This window comes from Rhinopithecus roxellana, chromosome 14 (genome assembly GCF_007565055.1).
Source record: "Rhinopithecus roxellana isolate Shanxi Qingling chromosome 14, ASM756505v1, whole genome shotgun sequence".
Lineage (NCBI taxonomy): Eukaryota > Metazoa > Chordata > Mammalia > Primates > Cercopithecidae > Rhinopithecus > Rhinopithecus roxellana.
Genome location: NC_044562.1, coordinates 81,911,403 through 81,930,016, shown reverse-complemented (window position 1 = coordinate 81,930,016; position 18,614 = coordinate 81,911,403). Strand labels below are relative to the sequence as shown.

General features: G+C 37.7%; 1 protein-coding gene across 3 annotated transcripts in view; it reads right to left on the bottom strand.

Moving 5' to 3' along the window:
- Positions 1 to 18,055, bottom strand: part of SCN9A (sodium voltage-gated channel alpha subunit 9) — a 207,614-nt gene extending 189,559 nt beyond the window's left edge. Inside the window, exon 1 of one of the 3 annotated variants that reach the window (XM_010365299.2) lies at positions 17,761 to 18,055. The gene's annotated coding sequence lies outside the window, so the exon portion shown is untranslated. The remainder of the gene's footprint in view (positions 1 to 17,760) is intronic. The other 2 variants (XM_010365298.2, XM_030917073.1) reach the window with 2 other exon arrangements.
- Positions 18,056 to 18,614: the final 559 nt, after the last annotated feature.

Below are 18,614 nucleotides of genomic sequence, written 5' to 3'. Positions count from 1 at the left end.
TATTTCTCTGCTCTATCTTGGAACTAAAGGCTATGATTATGGCAAAGTATCTAGTAACTCTCACCATAATCTGGGAATATGATGAAACTCATGTGATATTGTTTAAAATGCATTCTCTTTCTGTTGTTGTTGTTTAAAGTATATTCAAATATAAAGGCTATGGCTAGTTTTTTAAGGGTGAATTAAATGTATACTATTTCTTACTTTCTGCCATTTGGGGGCAGAATTTTCAGAACCTCACAGATATAAACAGAATTGGAGTCATGAAGAATATTCCAAATTGGATAGCGATCATGGAATAACAAGTGAATAGGAAGAAAATAATTCCTATCCTTCTTGAAATTTATATTCCAGAAGGAAGTGCTTTGCCTAAACATTTGCTTTATCTGAGAATCCAAGACTCCTGATCAAATTTATATTCCAGAAGGAATTAAAACTATTAAATTATTATTCAAAAATTATTAAATTTACTAGGAATATAACTTTGACTAGGAGGCTTGGATTCTGAGATAAAGCAAGTGCTTAGGCAAAAATGGTTCACAACAATTCAATGAGAAAGGTGCTTAACTTTTATTTACAGACTTCTTTTTATTATTCCAATTAATGAACTGACTTCTTCATTTTTTAAAATGTCCAGATGTCATATTTTCATGAAAATGCAAAATTTACTTAGTGACCTTGAGTTTCTATAAATAGTCACCATTTTTCATTTGCTTGTAACTCCCCAATGGGAAAAGGTATTGCCTAGAGAACTTAACCTCCACAAGGATTGTCTAAAAACAAGAAATATCTGTGGTATAAACACTAACCTTCAAACTTCAGGTTTCAGCAACAAACTCTTCTGAAAACACTTTAACAAAACTGAGTGAAAAATAAGTGACTTTACTAAAGATTAATGGAAAGAAGAGAGGAGATTTTTGAACTTACTTTATTAAAATAAATCTAAGATTCTAAATGGTAGAAATCATTGATCTACCGGACCACTGAGAAAACAAGATAGCTTTTCTTTTTTACTCACTTACTCAATTTGTTTACTCAAGTATCAAGCACCTTCTCTATGCAAAGCACTGTAAAAGGCTCTGTGTGTATTCCAACTACAGCACAATGAATCCTTGTTTGACGTAATCATATCTAGGATTAGAAAATGAAGGGTCCCCAAATTCATTAACTAGCTAGGCAAGGATATTCTTTCCCATCAGGAATTCTCCTAAATTGCTAGTATATTTATACAACAACTCAAAAATTTTAATCCTAGTATAAAAGAAAAAACAGAACAAAACAAAATGAAATGGGAATTCTTGAAAAGGAAGGCACATATTCAGAGTAAGGCACATTTAGACTAAAAACCAGATCTCTGGGGACAATGGGCATGGGAAAGCTGGAAACTCTCTTAGAATCTATGAATTATATAGTAATTTCTTAAAAATCACCAATGAATCACAGACCTAAACATCAGAGTTAGAACTGTAAAATTCTAAGAAGATATCATAGGGAAAAATCTTCAAGACATTAGGTTTGGCACATGGACATGGAACCAAAAGCACGGTCAACAAAACAAAAAAAAGAGCTGAACTGGATTTTGTGAAAATTAAAACTGTTGTGCATCAAAGAACACTACCAGAAAATGAAAAGGCAATCCAGATAATGGGAGAAAATAATTGCAAATCATATATCTGATAAGGGATTAACACTGGCAATATATAAAAAATTCCTACACCTCAACAAAAAATAAGCAGATTAAAAATGAACAAAGGATTTGAAAAGACATTTCTCCAAAGAAAGGTCAATCAGTACGTGGAAAGATGCTCAGCATCACCGATCATTTGGGAAATGTCAATCAAAACCACAATAAAATATCACTTAACACTTGGTTGGATGGTTATTGTTTAAAAAAATAAAAATAAAAAAGGAAAAGAAACATTGACAAGGGTGTGGAGAAATTGTAACCCTTCTGCATTGCTGATAGGAATATAAAATAGTGCAGCTGCTGCAAAAAACACTGTGGTGGTTCCTCAAAAAATTAAACAGAATTATCACATGATCCAGCAATTCTACTTTAGGGCATGCATCCTAAATAATTAATAGAAGGGACTCACATAGTTATCTGTACACCAGTGTTCATAGCAGCATTAATCACAGTAGCCAAAAAGTGAAAACAACCCAAATGTCTATCAACAGATGAACAGATAAAAAAAAAGTGGTACATATGCACAATAAAATACTATACAGCCTTAAAAATGAATAAAATTCTGATATATGCTACGACCTGGATGAACCCTGAAAACGTTATGCTAAGTGAAATAAGTCAGACATGAAAAGACAAAAGTTGTAGGGTTCCACTTATATAAAGTACCTAGAATAATCACATTCAAAGAGAAAGTAGCATAGTGGTTACTGGGTAATAGGGGAAGAGAGGAGTGGGGAGTCATTGTTTAATAGTTACCGAGTTTTTGTTTGGAATGATGAAAATGTTCTGAAGATGGATGGTGGTGATCGTGTACAACATGAATGTGCTTAATGCCTCTGAATTCTACATTTGAAATGGTTAAAATGGTAAATTTTGTTATATGCTTTTTACCAAAATATATATTTTTAAATTCACTAGCATGTTTTGAGATCCATAAGGCAGAAAGAGTCAGTAGAACAAAATCACAGCAGTTAGCAATGGGTCAACCCTGACAACACGCGGTGTGTCTCCTTGGTATCTGTTTTGCTAGGCAGTAGTCATTTATATCTATGCAGTACCACTATTTCATGAGAAATAATCATATAATAAACCTAAAAATTGATCAAAGTATACAAAATATTACTGTACTCACACCATTGTTTAAGTTTCCAAAATGTAAACATTTAAAGTTACTCACAATTGTAATCTTTGTCTTATTAGCCCTTCCCCCTGCCCCAAATAATACTAAGAGGTTCCAAGAATCCAGTTCATTACAGACAGGAAGAGAATATAGAATATTTACATATAAATACATTTACATATGCATAAATAGTAAATCAATACATAAATATATATAAATGCATCTACATATACATTTACATCTAAATCACAAAAAAAGATAAAAACATTACTTTTGTATAGAAATTAGAGACTTCTCAAACATTTTTTATGATTATATGTTACCCATGGCCAGAAAGAGATCCAGTTAAAAAAAGAGCACACTCAAATGCTTAGAGATTTTGTCACCACCAGGCCTGCCTTACAAGAGACCCTGAAGGAAGCCCTAAACATGGAAAGGAACAACCAGTACCAGCCATTGCAAAAACATGCCAAAATGTAAAGACCATCGAGGCTAGGAGGAAACTGCATCAACTAACGAGCAAAATAACCAGTTAATATCATAATGGCAGGATCAAGTTCACACATAACAATATTAACTTAAATGTTAATGCACTAAATGCTCCAATTAAAAGACACAGACTGGCAAACTGGATAAAGAGTCAAGACCCATCAGTCTGCTGTATTCAGGAGACCCATCTCACATGCAGAGACATACATAGGCTCAAAACAAAGGGATGGAGGAAGATCTACCAAGCAAATGGAGAACAAAAAAAAGCAGGGGTTGCAATCCTAGTCTCTGATAAAACAGACTTTAAACCATCAAATATCAAAAGAGACAAGGTCATTACATAATGGTAAAGGGATCAATTCAACAGGAAGAGTTAACTATCCTAAATATATATGCACCCAATACAGGAGCACCCAGATTCATAAAGCAAGTCCTTAGAGACTTACAAAGAGACTTAGACTCCCATACAATAATAACGGGAGACTTTAACACCCCACTGTCAACATTAGACAGATCAACGAGACAGAAAGTTAACAAGGATATCCAGGAATTGAACTCATCTCTGCACCAAGCAGACCTAATAGACATCTATAGAACTCTCCACCCCAAATCAACAGAATATACATTCTTCTCAGTACCACATCGCACTTATTCCAAAATTGACCGCATAATTGGAAGTAAAGCACTCCTCAGCAAATGTAAAAGAACAAAAATTATAACAAACTGTCTCTCAGACCACAGTGCAATCAAACTAGAACTCAGGACTAAGAAACTCAATCAAAACCGCTCAACTACATGGAAACTGAACAACCTGCTCCTGAATGACTACTGGGTACATAACAAAATGAAGGCAGAAATAAAGATGTTCTTTGAAACCAATGAGAACAAAGATACAACATACCAGAATCTCTGGGACACATTTAAAGCAGTGTGTAGAGGGAAATTTATAGCACTAAATGCCCACAAGAGAAAGCTGGAAAGATCTAAAATTGACACTCTAACATCACAATTAAAAGAACTAGAGAGGCAAGGGCAAACACATTCAAAAGCTAGCAGAAGGCAAGAAATAACTAAGATCAGAGCAGAACTGAAGGAGATAGAGACACAAAAAACCCTCCAAAAAATCAATGAATCCAGGAGTTGGTTTTTTGAAATGATCAACAAAATTGACAGACTGCTAGCAAGACTAATAAAGAAGAAAAGAGAAGAATCAAATAGACTCAATAAAAAATGATAAAGGGGATATCACCACCGACCCCACAGAAATACAAACTACCATCAGAGAATACTATAAACACCTCTACGCAAATCAACTAGAAAATCTAGAAGAAATGGATAATTTCCTGGACACTTACACTCTCCCAAGACTAAACCAGGAAGAAGTTGAATCCCTGAATAGACCAATAGCAGGCTCTGAAATTGAGGCAATAATTAATAGCCTACCAACCAAAAAAAGTCCAGGACCAGATGGATTCACAGCTGAATTCTACCAGAGGTACAAGGAGAAGCTGGTACCATTCCTTCTGAAACTATTCCAATCAATAGAAAAAGAGGGAATCCTCCCTAACTCATTTTATGAGGCCAACATCATCCTGATACCAAAGCCTGGCAGAGATACAACAAAAAAAGAGAATTTTAGACCAATATCCCTGATGAACATCGATGCAAAAATCCTCAATAAAATACTGGCAAACCGGATTCAGCAGCACATCAAAAAGCTTATCCACCATGATCAAGTGGGCTTCATCCCTAGGATGCAAGGCTGGTTCAACATTCCCAAATCAATAAACGTAATCCAGCATATAAACAGAACCAAAGACAAGAACCACATGATTATCTCAATAGATGCAGAAAAGGCTTTTGACAAAATTCAACAGCCCTTCATGCTAAAAACGCTCAATAAATTTGGTATTGATGGAACGTACCTCAAAATAATAAGAGCTATTTATGACAAACCCACAGCCAATATCATACTGAATGGGCAAAAACTGGAAAAATTCCCTTTGAAAACTGGCACAAGACAGGGATGCCCTCTCTCACCGCTCCTATTCAACATAGTGTTGGAAGTTCTGGCTAGAGCAATCAGGCAAGAGAAAGAAATAAAGCATATCCAGTTAGGAAAAGAAGAAGTCAAATTGTCCCTGTTTGCAGATGACATGATTGTATATTTAGAAAACCCCATTGTCTCAGCCCAAAATCTCCTTAAGCTGATAAGCGACTTCAGCAAAGTCTCAGGACACAAAATTAATGTGCAAAAATCACAAGCATTCTTATACACCAGTAACAGACAAACAGAGAACCAAATCATGAATGAACTTCCATTCACAATTGCTCCAAAGAGAATAAAATACCTAGGAATCTAACTTACAAGGGATGTCAAGGACCTCTTCAAGGAGAACTACAAACCACTGCTCAGTGAAATCAAAGAGGACACAAACAAATGGAAGAACATACCATGCTCATGGATAGGAAGAATCAATATCGTGAAAATGGCCATACTGCCCAAGGTTATAGATTCAATGCCATCCCCATCAAGCTACCAACGAGTTTCTTCATAGAACTGGAAAAAACGGCTTTAAAGTTCATATGGAACCAAAAAAGAGCCTGCATTGCCAAGACAATCCTAAGTCAAAAGAACAAAGCTGGAGGCATCACGCTCCCTGACTTCAAACTATACTACAAGGCTACAGTAACCAAAACAGCATGGTACTGGTACCAAAACAGAGATATAGACCAATGGAACAGAACAGAGTCCCCAGAAATAATACCACACAACTACAGCCATCTGATCTTTGACAAACCTGAGAGAAACAAGAAATGGGGAAAGGATTCCCTATTTAATAAATGGTGCTGGGAAAATTGGCTGGCCATAAGTAGAAAGCTGAAACTGGATCCTTTCCTTACTCCTTATACGAAAATTAATTCAAGATGGATTAGAGACTTAAATGTTAGACCTAATACCATAAAAACCCTAGAAGAAAACATAGGTAGTACCATTCAGGACATAGGCATGGGCAAGGACTTCATGTCTAAAACACCAAAAGCAATGGCAACAAAAGCCAAAATTGACAAATGGGATCTCATTAAACTAAAGAGCTTCTGTACAGCAAAAGAAACTACCATCAGAGTGAACAGGCAACCTACAGAACGGGAGAAAATTTTTGCAATCTACCCATCTGACAAAGGGCTGATATCCAGAACCTACAAAGAACTCAAACAAATTTACGAGAAAAACAAACAACCCCATCAAAAAGTGGGCAAAGGATATGAACAGACATTTCTCAAAAGAAGACATTCATACAGCCAACAGACACATGAAAAAATGCTCATCATCACTGGCCATCAGAGAAATGCAAATCAAAACCACAATGAGATACCATCTCATACCAGTTAGAATGGCAATCATTAAAAAGTCAGGAAACAACAGGTGCTGGAGAGGATGTGGAGAAATAGGAACACTTTTACACTGTTGGTGGGATTGTAAACTAGTTCAAACATTATGGAAAAGAGTATGGCAATTCCTCCAGGATCTAGAACTAGATGTACCATATGACCCAGCCATCCCACTACTGGGTATATACCCAAAGGATTATAAATCATGCTGCTATAAAGACACATGCACATGTATGTTTATTGTGGCACTATTCACAATAGCAAAGACTTGGAATCAACCCAAATGTCTATCAGTAACAGACTGGATTAAGAAAATGTGGCACATATACACCATGGAATACTATGCAGCCATAAAAAAGGATGAGTTTGCATCCTTTGTAGGGACATGGATGCAGCTGGAAACCATCATTCTTAGCAAACTATCACAAGAACAGAAAACCAAACACTGCATGTTCTCACTCATAGGTGGGAACTGAACAATGAGATCACTTGGACTCGGGAAGGGGAACATCACACATCGGGGCCTATCATGGGGAGGGGGGAGGAGGGAGGTGGGAGGGATTGCATAGGGAGTTATACTTGATATAAATGACGAATTGATGGGTGCTGACAAGTTGATGGGTGCAGCACACCAACATGGCACAAGTATACATATGTAACAAACCTGCACGTTATGCACATGTACCCTAGAACTTAAAGTATAATAAAAAAAAAAAAAAAAGAGCACACTCATCCCCTTCCAAAGCTGTACCCCTGCTGGTAATTTTAGCATTGATTTATCACGCAGCCCTTGACACAAGTTAGTAATCCCTACAAAATCAAGAAAAACCCTAATCTTCTGCTTTTAACCTTGCTCTCTGTATTTCAACCACACTGGCTTTCTCGCTTCTCCTTAAATACATCAAATATGCCTTGGGGCTTTTGCAATTGTTGTTTTTTGTGACTAGAATGATCCTTCAGTTGTTTAGCTAGCTCCCTTACTTTCTCATTTACTTCACGTCTCTACTCAAATACCCCTGTGTAAAATTTTCTGACCACTTTAAATAATACCTCCTTCTCTCAATTCTCTGTCCTGTTTTATTGTTTTTTCACAGCATATCGTATGGTACAATGATGGACAGTGGCGAATATTTATCTACTCATTATCTCTTAAAATTGGCGTCAAATATCCATGTGCTGTTCATTGTATCTGGTGTCCACAATAAAAACTTTATGAAGAAGGAAGAGAGGGAAAAAAGAAAGAGGGAAGGAAAGAAGGAATTGCTTTTAAATTCCAGGAAAAGTATGAATGCTGAGAAGAGTGAGGTTGCGAGTTCTTGGAGCTGGCCTGGAAGGACTCAGCAGCCACTTACCACTGCCCTTGGGATCTCTGCCAGGTCTTCCCTCCCTACAAACCTCAATGGCACCAATACCAACTTGGATGCCAACTCCTGACCTACACAATTTGGAGGCCAACTAGACCAGACCTAATGATTAGTCACTAGGCTAAAATAAATCAATTGGAAATTTCAGCTCTAACTTTGTTTTTTTTATCTGCCAGTCTACCTCTTAAGCATATCTGTCACTGCCAAAAGTTTTTGTGTCCCTTATTTCACTTAGCATGTCTCTTCTAGGTCCATGCATGCTGTCACAAATAGTAAGATTTCTTTCTTTTTTTAAGGCTAGATAATATTCTATTTTATATACAGACCACATTTTCTCTACCCTTTCATCTGTTGATGATCATCTGGGTTGTTTTCATATTTTTGCTATTGTGAATAATGCTGCAATGAACACAGAAGTGCATATATCTCTTTGAGATCCTGATTTCAATTGCTGGATCGTATGGTAGTTCTATTTTTAATTTTTTGAGGAACTTCCATATTATTTTGCATAGCAGCTACACTATTATACATTCCCACCAACAGTGGACAAGGGTTTCATTTTCTTCACATTCTCAACAACACTTTTCATTTTTTATAATAGCCATCTTAACAGGTGTGAGATGATTATCTCATTGTAGTGTTGATGAAACCTTAACCACTTAGTCTAGAGGATAAGATACCAATCCACAAATAACTAAAATAGATTGAGATATATCATAGAACTCAAGGGCCAAATTTCCCATAGTTTTTATATCCCAAAGTACAGTATCTAAGTGGATAATAGATATTTTAAAAAATTGCATGCAAAAATTATTATAAATACAACGTAAAATAAGTTTTCCAAAAATGTTTTAAAACCTTTAAAAGTCAACTTCTTGAATTATCGATGTTAGACAGTTTAACTGACATAGATAATTGAGTCTTTGTGACAAGTACTGTGATTTCGGTTTCATTTGTGTGTATCAATTTGTGATGCTCTAAATATTCGTACTCCTCCAATATAGAATGTCTAAATTTTTATTTTCCAGGATATATAAATACTTCCAGTGAACACCATTGTCTTATCCTGCACAAGATCACTTTGCTTTTCATACTTCTCCATCCCCTAGCTCCAGGATCTCATATGTGTAGCTTCATTCCCTGTTTCTTCTCCATTTCCGAATAAACTTCACCCTAGACATTTTTTTTTCTTGAGACTGAGTCTTGCTCTGTTGCCCAGGCAGGAGTGCAGTGGCTCGATCTCAGCTCACTGCAACCTCCACCTCCCAGGCTCAGGCAATTCTCCTGCCTCAGCCTCCCGAGCAGCTGAGATTACAGGCGCTGGCCACCACGCCCGGCTAATTTTTATATTTTTTTTTAGTAGAGATGGGGTTTCACTATGTTGGCCAGGCTGGTCTCGAACTCCTGACCTCAAGTGATTCGACTGCCTCAGCCTTCCAAAGTGTTAGATTACGGGCGTGAGCCACTGCGCCTGGCTCACCCTAGACATTTTATACATATTTCCCTTTTAATTAAACCATTCCTCTTTTTTCAAATCTTTTCTACCTTGGGGAAGGCCTTTCTCCCAGTTCAATTTTTTTAAATGTTAAAACAAAATATGTGAATCATAGCAAAGTCAAGTCAGAGCAGTGCAATGATACTTCTAGACCAGGAAAGGGAAGTCATTCAACCTACAAAACAACTTCAAAAACACTTTAAATGCATAGGTACTCTTTTCATAATGTCTACAAACTTCCACCAAAATCTCAATTTCGACTTAACACAATGTACCCCTCAGGAATTGGTATTCAAGGTGAAAATTGAAACAATCTTCCATCTTTCTTTTTCTGTTGTTTTCTATTAACTATAATTACATGATTTGGTATGCTTGAATGTAATTTTATTTTAGCTCCATTAAGGGTTAAACATATTTTATAGAATGCTTGGTAACGTAACCACCAGGTGTATCTGTGTGGGGTATGTGCAAACGTATTCTTGGAATATATAAGATTTCTTTCCTATAAAAGAAATGTATATGTTATTCAAGTTTAGTAACCACCGTTAGTCTTTGGAAAGGTTAGGTAATTTCTGAGCCTTAGTGTTCTCACCTCAAATGGTGGTCATGAGGATTTAAATGGAGCATATGAAAATCCCTTAACAAACTGCTCAGTTTAGCATCAAGGAGATGTCCATACATAGGACTATTACATTAATGTTATCAGTAATATTAGCCAGATGTAAACTTTTCCATATGTATTTTTCCTTATAACAGCATAATTGCTGGCCTTGCGCAGGGGCTCACACCTGTAATCCCAACACTTTGAGAGGCCAAGGCAGGTGGATCACCTGAAGTCAAGAATTGGAGACTAGTCTGGCCAACATGGTAAAACCCCATTTCCACTTAAAACTACAAAATTAGTCGGGCATGGTGGTGCACGCCTGTAATCCCAGCTACTCGGGAGGCTGAGGCAGGAAATCACTTGAGTCTGGGAGGCAGAGGTTGCAGTGAGCCAAGACTGCAACACTGCACCACAGCCTGGGCAACAGAGTGAAACCAGCACACCTTTACCTATGTAAAAAAACCTGCACATCCTGTACATGTACTTTGAAACTTAATTTAAAAAAAAAAAAAAAAAAAGAAAGAGTCTGGGCATGGTGGCTCACACCTGCAATCTCTCAGCACTTTGGGAGGCCTAGGCTGGCAGATCACCTGAGGTCAGGAGTTCAAGACCAGCCTGGCCAACATGGTGAAATCCTATCTCTACTAAAAATACAAAATTAGCTGGGCATGGTGGCGCATGCCTGTAATCCCAGCTACTTGGGAGGCTGAGGCAGAAGAATTGCTAGAACCTGGGAGGGGGAGGTTGCAGTGAGCCAAGATCATACCATTGCACTCCAGCCTGGGCAACAAGAGTGCAACTTAGTCTCAAAAAAAAAAAAAATGCATTTTGATTATAATATTCTAAGTTATTAAATGTCTAGATAACATTATTGAACATCTACTCATATCTACTTATCATGTGTAAGACACTAAAGTGATTGTTTGGGAAAAAAGAAATTAGGATATATATACATATATATCTCCTAATATATAATATACTATATGTATAATATATATAATAGCCCTTAGAAGCAAATACTACTAATTTACAGGAAAGCAATATTTAATAAATTAATATTTGACTAAGACCATATCGAGTAAAGGAAATATTTGGGAGAAAAAAAACTTTCTTTCACTATACTAATTTGAACTCAAATTTATTTCTCTGTGCTTTTAACACTTTATAAAAATATTTTACAATCTGAAATATAGTAGACATGTAATATAAATTTTGAAAGGCACATCTCTGCCTAGCTGTTCTACAAGTGTTCATTCCTAAAAGTCTGTCAGCTGATCTCACGGGATTTTAAGAAACTTATTCTCAATTGATCCATGAGTAGGCTACTTCTCTTTTCCCTACCTGAATTACCATGAGCCAAGTTTGTGCATGGGGTAACAAGAATACATATTTTGTTAAGAGGGAAACAATTTCATCACTTCAACTTTATAATATTTTGTTCCATCAAAAGATCATTTATAAAGGTTGGTCCCATAATATTTACCTAGAAGGAATCACTCAGATAAAGGCATCACTTACCAATAAAGCATTCAATTCATCCTATTCAAAATTTACTTAATACATTGTCTTTACTCTGAGCCCTAAAAGATACACTGTCTATTGACTTGAAAGAATAGTAATTTAGTAGAGTTTAAATCAATATATGAAATAAAATTTTAAATTTTTTTGTAGAAACAGGGTTTCCCTTTATTGCCCAGGCTGATCTAGAACTCCTGGCTCAAGCAATCCTCCAGCCTCAGCCTTCCAAAGTGATGGGATTGCAGGAGTGAACAGCTGCGCCTGGCATGATATTTTATTATCACGTAACATTTTTCTCATTTTTCCCTGTTTTACTCATCTGCATGTATTTGAATATCTACATTCACTTTTTTCAAATTCTAAAGTATAGACTCTCAAGAAGATGACATATTTTTAAAATAATTACATTGGATTTAAAAACATATAGTGTAGGAGCAACTAGTACAAGATGACAGATACTACATCCAGTGAAATTACCCCCATTAAAAACAACAACAACAACAACAAAAACAAAAACAAAAAAAACAGATAATGGGCTGAGCACGGTGACTCACTCATGCCTGTAATCCCAGCACTTTGGGAGGCCGAGATGGTTGGATCACAAGGTCAAGAGATTGAGACCATCCTGTCTAACACAGTGAAACCCCGTCTCTACTAAAAATACAGAAGCATTAGCCCGGCATGGTGGCGGGCGCCTGTAGTCTCAGCTACTCGGGAGGCTGATGCAGAAGAATGGCATGAACGTGGGAGCCAGAGCTTGCAGTGAGCCAAAATAGCGCCACTGCACTCCAGCCTGGGCGACAGAGCGAGAGTCTGTCTCAAAGAAATAAAAAATAAAAAATAAAAAAAAATTAAAATCAGATAATACAGGGAGTCTAGGTGTGCATATAGCACATAACATTTTTATTAAAAATCTAATGGGAATGTTTTTTAATACTTATATTTTAATGCATGTATCTAATCTTGTTTATCTTTCTTTAGAGGCCTATTTTTCCAATTATTTGTACTGATAGTTTGACCTAAAAGTGGAGTAACATTTGCATTACTGGCATACATATCAAACATATGGAAGATGAGATGTAAGAGAGAAGAAGGACAAAAAGAAGAAAAAGGGCATTCATTGCAGGGCAGGATGCTAACTTAATGACATTGTGAATGTACTCACTCTTTCTAAATTTCCAAGTGACAATCCTAGGTGCAATTAGAGTTTTATTGTATTTTGATAAATGATTCAGAAAGCTTTGTAAAAAAATCCAAGGAGACATTTTAAAGAAATTTATGATCAGTAATAGCAGTCTCTCCAACACTTGACACAACAAAAGGAGATCATAAAATGAATAGCAAGGAAATTACAATTAAAGTAATGGTAGGTTTTGACCATAATATATGGCATTTTTGGCTCCATGTTATATCACTTTAAAAAATCTAAAGATATTTCATCTCCTGTATTAAAGAAACAATAACAACATATTTTTTGCTTACAGTAAGTTGTTATTTTAAAAAGAGATGTGAAAAGAATGGTTTTCTCTATAGGACTAAAAAGATATAGAATAATTCAATTCTACATATGTCAATTCAAATTTGTCTGTGGCAGATTATGCATACTGGCACTGTTCAAGGCATTCCCCTCTTCCTTCCCCACTTTATCATGGTCTGGCATTTTTCCTCACCACTCAGAAGGGTTTCATTCCTCCAAACTTCATTCCACCTTTAGCTGCCAAGAGCTGATGGCTTTCTCTTTTGCCTAAAGTCATTTCCTTCCAGCAATGCAGAGAAGAAAGAGTAAGTGAAACCTTCAATGACGAAATTTCATTTTTTAGAATGGCAGGACACCAAAATTGTTATCTCATATTCCACAAAAGTATTCTACCCACATTCTCTGGATGGTCTCATAAATCCTCATATAAAATATTTTTATACAATTTTATAATATCTATTTTAATATGAACTTGCCTCTCAAGTGGTAATCTAACTCTACATAGTTGTAAAGGAAGATCTCATAATACTTCTGCAAAGAATAAATTAGCTAATTTGTGATGTGTAATATGAAGGACCATCTTCAATTAGTACACAGATGTCCTCCAATACAACATCCACAATATGTCCTCTTCAGAGCAAATTTTTAAAAATCCCTGCTAGCAATTAGTGAAATAATTTAGTCCTTCAAGATGTAATGTGGTAACCAAATTATTTACCAAAAATCTGTGACTGGCCATTTGTTACATTAAAAAATCATTAATCAGAGTTTGTCACCTAACTGAAAGCTAAATTTTCAACCAAATGTTAGTAGCAAAACTAGCTGTTTGTTTAATATCTTTAGGTATAGTCTTGAAAAATAAAGGGGTGAGGCAAATCACCATACAAAGTGTGTGTGGGGGGGTAAAATTCTAGTATAAATATGACACAATCATTTATGAGCATCAAGTTTGCAGTCCTTACTCCCACTCTAATAACAGTGATGGGTCTTCATGGATAAGCCCACATTGCCTCTCTGAACCTTCCTTGGAGAATGCTTCAAACTTTTGGATAATGTGCCCTTTGTACCTGGGGCAAACATCAATTTAGACCATGTGGAAACCTAACCTATGGCCTCAGCCTCATCTGACTATATTTCTATCACCTGAGCTCACATAAGCGTCTATATTTATTTTAAAAGAATATTTTAAATTCATAGTCAGTGACTATTGACTGGCCCTCAAATTTCTGTTAGATGATACAGATTTAAACCTAACAAGGTTATCGTTTTAGATTTGGAGTCACTCATACTAAAATCATATTAGTTTATGCAATCCAATTTTTTCTTAAAATATATTTTAATACATTTGTGGTCACAGCCTTTCTACGAATGAATTACAAATTACTTATCTTTGAGTACATTATCACCTATACTGCTAAAAGAGAGAATACATCTCAGGATATTTTAATTCTACCTCCTCAAAATCATACCATGATATTGTAAACATACTAAATGCTCGACAAATAAAAAATAGAATCACAAAATTCATGTTTCCAGGGTTAATAAGCTTTATTCTGGAAGAATCCATAGTTTCGTACTTTATTATTTATATAAATATCTACGAACCCCCTACTTCTTGATGCCAGGCACTATTCTGGAAGCTAAGTCAACAATGAAGACACAGTCTGAGTTCCCTTGGAGTATTCGGCATGCAAATTCACAAAACACCTGCATGCTGTAACAAGCATTATGAAAGAAACAAATAAGGTACCAACATCAAGACCAACAGGCGACAACCTACTTTTGACAAGATGATCCAAAATGATCTTTCCAAAACAAAAAAACCGCGAGTTGAGATTTAAAGTTTAAGAAGGAGTAAGCATTTGAAAAGGCTGGGCAACTTCGCCAAGGCCACCTTTGATGCCATCTCTAAGACCTACAGCTACCTGACCCCTGACCTCTGGAAGGAGACTGTGTTTACCAAGTCTCCCTATCAGGAATTCACCGACCACCTTGTCAAGACCCACACCAGAGTCTCCGTGCAGCGGACCCAGGCTCCAGCTGTGGCTACAACATAGGCTTTTTATACAAGAAAAATAAAGTGAATTAAGCCTGTTACCAAAAAAAAAAAAAAAAGAGTGCTATTGTTTCATGTGTTTTAGCCACCACCTGGGCAGGTGCACCTTAACGAGAAGAGAATAGGTTCTGGTGAGGTTGGAGAGAAGGGTCAGAACAGAGAGTAAACCAGATGCTGAGGAAAGGCATTTATTGTTGTTGCTAATTGGTCTCTGTGTTGTCGTGTTTATTTCTTCTTCTTCTCCTCTTCTTCTTCTTTTTTAAAATGCAGTTGTGAGCCAATGTTTGTTAGGGGAGACAGGATGGTATTGTTTTGTATGGAGAATGAATTGCAGGGAAGAAATTTACAGAAGTAGAGAGATGGATGTGGAGGCTGTGGCAGGGTTCCAAGTAAATTATGATGATGACCTGAACTAATTTGATGGCAGTGTAGATACAGAAAAGAGGGTGAACGAGATGTATCTGAGACGTATGATGAAATAGAAGTAAGTTTGGGAGATAAGATTAATAGATCTACTTATAGGCTGGAAAGGGCTGAAATGGAGTACTGAGGAAGAGAGCAATCAAAGGTGATTTCAATACTTGGATGGTGAAGCCATGTATTCAGATAATGAAGATGGGAGGAAAGAATCTGAGACAGAGTGTTAGGGGAAGTCATAAATTAGTACCATTATGACATCTAGAATGTTCCATTTACATTAATAAACTTCAAGCTGTTTTACAAGATCATGACTTGTCTTAGAAAAGTACCATATAAATCCTTCTAGCACTTCACACTCTTTTGCATAACTAATAGGAATGTAAATTGTATAAAAAATAATTATTATTCATGTAAAATGAAAAATTCTACTTTTTTCCTTGCCACAGAGAAAGTGGGTTGATTATATTAAATAAAGTAAATAGAACCCTACTGATTGCTCTTCTGAATTTATTTATTTATTTGTTTATTTAACTATTTTGCTGCTGAAACTCAGCACAGCAACAGGTAGCAAAAACATAGAAGCATTACCACAGAAGGGCTCCCATTATTATGTGCAGGCCCTAGGGGACAGGACGCCCAAGATGCTTTTGGCAGAGAGCCAGACCTGACTCATCTTTTTCTGTAGAAGCATCAGGTACTCTGTGAGCCCAGCCCTGCACCACAGGAATCAAGGCATGTCATATATCCAGTCACTGTAAAAATACATCACTGTGTCCCACAACTGCACAGTGGTTTACTTAAGGAAACCTCCTTTTAAACATCTACAAAATTTTTTAAAAATTGTCTTAAGCCAAACTATCAGTTGCCTAAATAGAGGGCACATCCTTCTTTACATCAAATACCATATTCTGTCTAAAATCTGGTTGTTGATAAGCTAGTCTAACAATCATGAAAATTTGTTACATAGGGATCAGCTAGCTTTCAAATAATCAATAATTTTTTAAAAATCTCACCATAAATTACAAGAAAAAAATTCTAGTTTAAGCTTTTTTAAATAGTGGAAAAAATCTGAATAATTTTCAATAAAATGAACAGTTGAGTAACTGGATTTGGTTTGCAGTTTATATAAAATAGGTTTATATTGATGTTAAAGCAAAAATCATAAAAATATATTTAAATTACAAGGAAAGAAAGAGAAAGAGAAAGAAAATCTTTATCTTGTCTACAGGGAAGAAGAAATAGAAAAGAATAACAAATATGTTTCTGAAAAGAACTAAACCTTCCAACACTGACTTGTCAGTACTGACAAGCTATCACTGACACTAGCTTCTTAAAAACTCCCCGAAGTTTCTCATGTAAATTGCTCTTAACATCAGGGTAGATACAATCTACGAATGCTTCAAGTTAAAAAACAAAAAACCTAAAATAATGAGTGAAATGTTTACTATAATCACAAAAACTGGCATTAATGTTTCTAGTTTCTTGTTCTGATTTTTGTCTTGAATATAAGGGACGAAAATATCCATTTTTTTCCCCAAAAGTAAATGAGTTTCCGAAATTGAATTCGATAAAAAAGTTAAAAGGATTCTGCACCTTTTCTGAATTTCACTGTAAAGTGCTTATTCGAAGAAATAAATAAATAAATAAACTGCGCTGAGAAATAGGGGCAGAGCCGTCCTGTCAATTATTTGTGTTTGTGTGCTCTTAAGGGGTGCGGGGGTTCTTTTCTGTCCCCACAGGTAGTAACTGCTACGCTGGTTCTGCACGCTCAGCTTTGCAGATGGAAAATACAGCACATGCTTTTTGCTCGTAAAAAATATGTGCTGCCCCTTGAACTGAAGCCCATCTAACAACTCTGCTAGCGTAAACAGAAATAAAAGGAAGCACCAGGCATTCCTACCCTTCCTTTCCACAGTTTCAGAACCTGGCAGCAAACCCACAGCTCTTCTTCCTCCCATTGCTGAAACCACCCGGTCAAGCTTCTCCCCTCTCTTCTTTCCAGGTGGCGTATACAGAGTGCCAGAACCGAGATGTGAAAACAGACACAGGTGGGTGTGGCGGTTGAGGCGAGCACGGGCGAAAGACCGGGGGCTTCTCCTCCCCTCCCCAGCGAAGCAGCAAAAGAAAAGGCACTTACTTGCGACCTAGCCGGCTGACCATCCCCACCCAGTGCACACGCAGAATCTGGCCCCAGGGGAGGGCGCGGGCCTCTCTCTTCCCGGCGCTCTCTCAGGGCTGCTGCTTTTTCTTTGGGCTCCTGTTGCTCAGGGGACGCCTGCCGCTAGCAGCCACTGGCACCCAGGCTAGCCCAGCCCTAGCCGAGCCGGCAGAATTGGAAAGCCTACAGCTGCAGCTGGAGCGCTGGCGACCGCCTGCCTGCACGCAGACTGCGCCCCTCCAGCCAGGGCGCGCCCGGGGAGGTAGCAGCCCCGCCTCCCCGAGGGCAGCTGCGCCGCTTTGCCTCCTCCACTCCTCCCAGCGCGCCTGGGTCCCCACCCCTTGCTCCCTCCCTCCCTCCACTCCAGCAGGCGGCGCAGGGCGGAGACCCACCTAGGGGCGCGGTGGTGGCGACGCTGCAGCCTCTGCACCATGCGCTAATAGAAGGCGGAGGAGGGGGTTGCACGACCTGCCATCCACGGCCACTCATTGGGTGGGGTGTGTGTGTGTGTGTGTGTGTGTGTGTGTGTGTGTGTGTGTGTGTGTGTGTGTGTGTGTGTCCAGCAGCCAGAAGAGCCCTTCCCTTATCTCACCCCCGCCCCCCTCATCCCTTTCCTCCCTTCCTGCTCAGCAGAATCGGCTAACGCTTCCGAGAAGCCACTTTGTGTGGCTTGATGGAGAAAAACTCCGGAACAGAGGAGGTGGGGACCAATGGCAAAGCCCTGAGTCTGGGGCAGTGGGTGGGGAGCCAGACAACACCGTCTGGCCAGCGCCTCCCGGGTCCTGGGCTCTGAAGAGTCTAGGCTGGGAATTGGTTTCTTCCCTAGGGCTTTG